Source organism: Podarcis cretensis, assembly GCF_951804945.1.
Source record: "Podarcis cretensis genome assembly, chromosome: 8".
Classification (NCBI taxonomy): Eukaryota; Metazoa; Chordata; class Lepidosauria; order Squamata; family Lacertidae; genus Podarcis; species Podarcis cretensis.
Window position 1 is genome coordinate 22,646,595 of NC_137177.1, and position 6,000 is coordinate 22,652,594.

The following is a 6,000-nucleotide window of genomic DNA, read 5'->3' on the forward strand; positions in this document are numbered from 1 at the left end:
AGAAAGCATATAAGTGTGGCACTGGGAAATAAGTAAATAATTCAATTCAAACCTGGAAATGAGGGGAGAAAGCTGGAGAGTCCTTGTGACTCCAAGGAGATCCCTGGAGCCCAAAGAGGAAGTCAGTGAAGTCCGAGGAAGCCCCAAAGAGATTGGAAGTGCAGTGGGGCTTTGTTTACATTGCCCAGCCTCTCCGCCTAACAGCTGGTGTGCGGGTTGCGCAGCAGCAGCAGCAACAACCTCTTTCCCACACGTCCTGCAGACTCTTGCCGCCCCCAGAGCTTCAATTCTAGTTGTGGATATTTTTGGATACAGTGTTTTTGGTATGGATTGAAGAGAGAGTGGCAGAGAGGGCATTTAAAGGGTGTTTAGAGGGTGCTCCCCACTTTACGCGATCTCACTTATGCACATGGGGCCTGTAACGTAACCCCTGCATAAGTGGGGGAATGCCTCTCTCTCTCTGTGTGTGCCTGCACACAACACAATGCTCCTGGTGGGGAGCCAGTGTGGTATAGTGGTTAAGAGCAGTAGACTCATAATCTGGTGAATCGGGTTCGCTTCCCCGCTCCTCCACATGTAGCTGCTGGGTGACCTTGGGCTAGTCACACTTCTCTGAAGTCTCTCAGCCCCACTCACCTCACAGAGTGTTTGTTGTGGGGGAGGAAGGGAAAGGAGAATGTTAGCTGCTTTGAGACTCCTTCGGGTAGTGATAAAGCGGGATATCAAATCCAAACTCTTCTTCTGGCAACCTGTTTACTGAGCGTTCATCCTGATTCATTTGCACAAAGCTTAAGGGAAGGTTAGACTATGTCCCATCTTTACTGGATATTTATTCTGATTTGCTTCCATGGTCAACTCCCACTTTTCATTTTTTTTAAAAAAATGATATTTATTAAGATTTTCCAATTACAACAAAATAAAAAAAACAAAACATCCAATTTTAAAATCTTTTTCGGGACTTCCCCTCCCCTCCCCCTCCTGTATTCCAATTCTTACAAATAAACAAGAAAATTCAACAAGTTCTTATCCCAAATTTAAACTTCTTATCATTGACCCAATTTTAAAAATATTTTCCCATCCCCTAAAATCGACCTGTTCCCTTCCGCGAGTTCCCCCCTTTAATATGCAATACAGATTAAAATAGAAAAGAAATAAAAAGATAATTTTACACCCTTTGGATTCCAAATTTCCCTCCCCCCTTTCCCGGTTGCGTTCCCAATGTTCCTCAACGTCTGATGTCTTCCTGGAGTTCCCACATCTCTCTAAGCCAAAGTCCTTTCCCAGTCATCTTTAATTTCGAATGTCCAATCTTGGAAGGAGTCTGTCTCAAAAAAGGCCCATTTCTTCCATCCAGATTTTTATATCTAGGAGTAGAAACTCCAATTTTATTTCTTTAAGCCTGTCAAATCTGGATGTCCCAAATGTTCCCACTTCCAGCTTTGTCCAGTTCTTATTATTTTTGTTGTTCTTGTTGATCTCACTCCTCCTTTTTTTTTTTCCCCTGCTCTCCTGCACAAATGTTCTAATTCCAAAAGTTTCTAATTCCTCTGCAGAGGCTTGTTATTCAGGAACAAAAAATTACGTCAAGTCCCTTTCATTCTTCAATAGATAAATCTATTGTCTCCTTTAGTGTGTAGACCTCTGTAGACAAAATAGTGTTCCATTTCTGCAGTTTCCCAGGAGATAGAAAGTTCTGGTCAAATTCCACGCCAACAATACTTGTAATATCCCTCAGCTCCTCTAGGTGGTTTGCAATAACTGAATTCCCTTCCAGATCACGTCCACCAGTCAAAATAACTTATTATTCCTTGTTTAAAACAATTTGTATCCAATTTGTAACAAATGTAACCGGCAAAGTCCTCGTAACAAAGTTCTCTATTTTATTCTTCCGCTTTGACAGCTCTTTGACAGCTGTCAAAACCTCTATTTCTCTTCTCCCGGCGCTCTCACAAATCGCTCCCAGGGTTCCGGGAGGGGGGTTGTTTTTTAATTCAAAATTCCACTTTTCTCCTCCAGCTCAGTCTTATGATTTTCCCTCGCGAAGTTAATAACTTTGTCAAAGTAGGGTTGCGCTCGATCTTAGTTGTCAAATCCTTTGCTTTAACTCTTCTACAACAGGGGGGGGGGGGCTGACTTCCTTTTTGCGCCTCCCCCGCTCGCTCTGAATTTTTTAAAAAAATTTATCCCCCTTTTTAGTCCAGGTTCCGATTACTCACGGGTTACTCTTTTAAGTCCAGATTTTCAATAGAAGAAGTCAGCGCTCTCCGTCGAATGGCATGCGGCTTCGCTCGGCAGGGGAAGCGAAGGACTCAAAGCACCCCCCTGTCACCCGCTCCGCAGCCTTTAAAAAGGCTCCTTCGTGGGTCGGGGGGGCGCAAAAGGTGCCAGCCGAGTCACCATGTCCATGGGTTTCAGCGCCCATGGTTTTTGAGGGTCCCCGCGTCGCCGGCGCGGTGGACCCAGCCCCTGCCGAGCAGGCTCCCTCCGGAGCTCGGAGGGAGTCCGCCATTCGGCGATGGCGCCAACCCGGAAGTCCCAACTCCCACTTTTTATTATATTTGAGCATCACTTTCCTAACAGCAAAAAAGTCTCTCTCTCTCTCTCTCTCTCTCTCTCTCTCTCTCTCTCTCTCTCGTTGCACTAGAGTGATGCACTTCAACTGGACGAACTTAAATTTCCAATATGCACTTCAGTCCCTTCTGCAAACTACAACAATTGAGAGGCAGCTGTATAGTCAGTGAACTTGGTATTGAATAACCTTTAGTGATCTCACTATATTGTCATGGGTCTCTGTGTTTTGTTGCCTGCGTTTTTAATTCTGTTTCAAAATAAAATAAAATATTAATAAAATAAAATAAAATAAAATGCTATTATAAAAACAGTACATGGTGAGTATCATGTAAAAAGAAGTACCTTTGCTTCCCTCTCAGAGAGTAAGAATGCCTCTTCCAAGATGATGCTGGCTGCAACACATGTACATCATCTAAAATTTGTTTTAAATTGCTTTTAATGTTGCCTTTTAATGTTGCAACCAGCTTGGGACCTTAGGGTGAAGGGCAGGCAATTAATAACAACAACCACATTAGTAGCAAGGAAAGCATGTGTCTTGTTTCAGATGTATTGCTTTTATTCATGTGCCAATTTAATCCCTAGATTAATGGATGGACAAACTAAAACACAGATGATGAATCCAGGACCCTCCGGATGCTGTTGTACTCCAACTCCCATCAGCCCAAGTCAGTGCAGCCAGTGGCAAAGGATGATGGGAGTTGTAGTCCAGCAACATCTAGAGAAGCTTTTGGTAGCCTGGTGCTCTGCAGGCAGCGATGGCTGGGGCAGATGGGAGTTGTCGGTCAAAAACAACTGGAGGACATCAAGCCAGTGAAGGTGATTTAGATCGCTCCTGAAATAATCAAATAATTAACATTTATTTAACCATTGTTGCAGCCCTAATTGCAACTTGCTGGAGTAGACTTTGAACCACAGCCCACCCTTTCTGTTGTTCATCGAACTGCTCTCCTCCTTTCCTCTGGGGGGCTGCTCCTTATGGGGTGGGGCCAAGCCTGCACATATTATTTTTAAAGAGCCCCAGGGACTTTGGGGGTGGAATGGGTGATGCGATGGAAAGGCCTGGCCTTGGTGATTCTATCCAGAGTAACACCCTCATTAAACTAACCCAAGAGGCGGCTGGGGCTCACGCCCAGGAATGCTGGCAGCTGGGAGCGCTTGGCAAATCCCCTGGGCCATGATTAGCACGGCAGCGTTGCCAGAGCGCTTGCCAATGGTTCACAGAGGGCAGTGCTGCCTGGGAGGCTGTGGACTAATGGCAGGGTGTTCCTGCAGCAGCCGTTCCTGGCCCCACGCAGGGTGCACAATTAAAGGAAAGGCAGGATCGTCAAGCCATAGGGTGGCTGCCCAAGGCTGCCCAAGCACCTGTCCGGAGAGGCCGGAGGAGCTCCCCCTTCCTCTTTCTGCCAGGCTGCCGGGGAACCAGAGCAAACGTTCAGAACTTAGGAATGTAGAAAAGTGACTGACAGCAGCTCAGACCATTTAGGTCCCTCTAGGTCTGTAGCACAGGGACACGGGTGGCTCTGTGGGTTAAACCACAGAGTCTAGGGCTTGCCGATCAGAAGGTCGGCGGTTCGAATCCCCACAACAGGGTGAGCTCCCGTTGCTCAGTCCCTGCTCCTGCCAACCCAGCAGTTCGGAAGCACGTCAAAGTGCAAGTAGATAAATAGGTACTGCTCCGACAGGAAGGTAAACAGTGTTTCCGTGCACTGCTCTTGTTCACCAGAAGCAGCTTAGTCATGCTGGCCACATGACCCAGAAGCTGTACGCCAGCTCCCTCAGCCAGTAAAGCGAGATGAGTTCTGCAACCCCAGAGTCGTCCATGACTGGATCTAACAGTCAGGGGTCCCTTTACCTTACCTTTAGGTCTGTAGTGCCTTCAGGTGACTGGTAGCAGCTGTCCAGAATTCAGATAGGGACCTCTCCAAGTCTTACCTGGAGATGCCACAGATAGCGGCAGAGCAAGCCGATTGGGTGCCTCGGGCGGTGCGCGTGCTCTGTGGCCAGGGGTGAGGTCAATCACTCGCGGGGTAGGGCCAGTCAGGTCAGGATGCTCTGCAGGGCCTCTGAGGAGTCTGCCTACTTCCTCCTACTCAGCCGCCCTACAGCTGAGGGGGAGGCAGCAAGTGGACTGTTTGGGGCATCATGGAACCTGTGGACCCCCAAGCCACCGTGTCACTCCCAGGAGAGACGCGTGGCTCGGGTGCGCTGCAGGCCCCGTGGTGAGTGCTGCCCAACATTTGTCACCCCTCTCAGTGGTGACACCTGGGGTGACCCGCCCCCACCACACCCCCTTCCTCCTCCCTTGGCCACAGACTGGATCTGGGGGCCTTATGAATGCAAAGCTTTTGCTGCTGACCAAACCTTCAGTGTGATAGGGCCTGCCCTGTGGAACTGCATGCCACTAGAAGTCCAGTGGGAGTCAACTCTCTATCTTTTAGACGTCTTTTGAAAACTGTACTCTTTATTGATATGCTTTTTAACATTTTTTAAATCAATTTTATTATGGAACAAAATTTCTACTAAGCTTGATTAAGGGGAACCCCCCCCCAAGCATTGGCATGCTGTCTTGTTCTTTTTTTCTGTGAAAGTGAAGCTGATAAATATTTGAATAAATAAAGCAGAATAGAAAGAAATGAAATGAAATAGAGAAGAATTACCACCCTCCCAGTCACTCTCTTTCCCAGCTATTTTGTTGTTCAGGGTCCCTAGAGGTGAAATAGGGAACATGTCAAAGAATGGGAAACTGCCTGGAAGATATAACAAATCTCTTTCTCTTTATTTTGAGAGTCCCTCTCTGTTTGGGAGATTTATTGTGTTCCTTTTTAAAAATGTAGCAGCCTGCAAGGCCACTGCCTTGCTTTCTACTGTTAAAACTTTTAGCGTTTTCAGTCCCTAATCAGCCAAAAGAGAAGAACGAAAGAAAGAATGAAAGCTAACTCTCTGATCAAGGAAAGGTTTGCACAGCCCTGGGAATCTTCAAAATGTTCTGAGATTTGTAGGTGCAGAGGATTACATAGAAAGGCACCCTCTCCACATCCGATTTTTATTTGGAGGGGGCGTTTAGAATTCTAAGCAAACTGTCCTTTTTAGCAGAACAGGTGCACTTAGAATCTTCCATAGATCTTTTTCTTTTATTTCTGAATATTCTCCAGAGCGATGTGCATACTTCTTTGCCATGGCGCTCAGCTCCCTTGTACCCCTACCCCCTTCTACAATGATGATATGCATTCAGCAGATTAGTAATACACTTGTTGTTGTTGTTTAGTTATTTAGTCGTGTCCGACTCTTCGTGACCCCACGGACCAGAGCATGCCAGGCACTCCTGTCTTCCACTGCCTCCCACAGTTTGGTCAAAAGTAAAACACTATGAGAAAACAATTCCGGTGTGGTCATAGGAACCCACATCAGGGTTCTTTTTCTGGGGTGTTT